Source organism: Arachis hypogaea, chromosome 20, assembly GCF_003086295.3.
Source record: "Arachis hypogaea cultivar Tifrunner chromosome 20, arahy.Tifrunner.gnm2.J5K5, whole genome shotgun sequence".
NCBI lineage: Eukaryota > Viridiplantae > Streptophyta > Magnoliopsida > Fabales > Fabaceae > Arachis > Arachis hypogaea.
The window spans coordinates 87,041,177-87,042,263 of record NC_092055.1 but is presented as its reverse complement, the minus strand read 5'-3'; the positions used below and the strand labels follow the sequence as shown (position 1 = coordinate 87,042,263).

Sequence of the window (1,087 nt, the reverse complement as noted above, 5' to 3'; positions counted from 1 at the left end):
TTCCATCTTCCTCCTCCTTCTATTCTTCTTTTCATCTGACACCTCAAGGAATCTCTATACTGTGACATAGAGGATTCCCTACTTTCTTGTTATCTTCTCTTTCATATGAGCAGGAACAAAGATAAAGGCATACTTGTTCAAGCTGATCCTGAACCTGAAAGGACCTTGAAGAGAAAGCTAAGAGAAGCTAAAGCACAATTCTCTTTAGAGGGCCTAACAGAGCTCTTCAAGGAAGAAGAAACCATGGCAGCCGAAAACAACAATGCCAACAATGCAAGGAAGATGCTTGGTGACTTTACTGCACCTACTCCTGACTTCTATGGGAGAAGCATATCAATCCCTGCCATTAGAGCAAACAACTTTGAGCTTAAGCCTCAATTAGTTTCTCTAATGCAACAGAACTGCAAGTTTCATGGACATCCATTAGAAGATCCTCATCAGTTCTTAGCTAAATTCTTGCAAATCTGTGACACTGTCAAGACCAATGGGGTTGACCCTGAAGTCTACAGACTTATGCTTTTTCCTTTTGCAGTAAGAGACAGAGCTAGGACATGGTTGGACTCACAACCTAAAGAAAGCCTAAACTCCTGGGAAAAGCTAATCAATGTCTTCTTGGTAAAGTTCTTTCCACCTCAAAAATTGAGCAAGCTTAGAGTGGAAGTCCAAACCTTCAGACAGAAGGAAGGTGAATCCCTCTATGAAGCTTGGGAAAGATACAAGCAATTGATCAGAAGGTGCCCTTCTGACATGCTTTCTGAATGGAGCATCATAGGAATTTTCTATGATGGTCTGTCTGAACTATCCAAGATGTCATTGGATAGCTCTGCTGGAGGATCTCTTCATCTGAAGAAGACGCTTGCAGAAGCTCAAGAAATCATTGAAATGGTTGCAAATAAACAATTCATGTACACTTCTGAAAGGAATCCTGTGAATAATGGGATAGGTCAGAAGAAAGGAGTTCTTGAGATTGATACTCTGAATACCATATTGGCTCAGAATAAAATATTGACCCAACAAGTCAATATGATTTCTCAGAGTCTGTCTGGAATGCAAGCAGCAACAGCAGTACTAAGGAAGCTTCCTCTGA

At 40.8% G+C, this 1,087-nt stretch overlaps 1 non-coding gene across 1 annotated transcript; it reads right to left on the bottom strand.

Moving 5' to 3' along the window:
- Positions 1-645: 645 nt before the first annotated feature.
- On the bottom strand, positions 646-753 carry LOC112787563 (small nucleolar RNA R71). Its single transcript, XR_003194969.1, has one exon. It is a non-coding gene; the product is annotated as a small nucleolar RNA R71 (small nucleolar RNA).
- Positions 754-1,087: the final 334 nt, after the last annotated feature.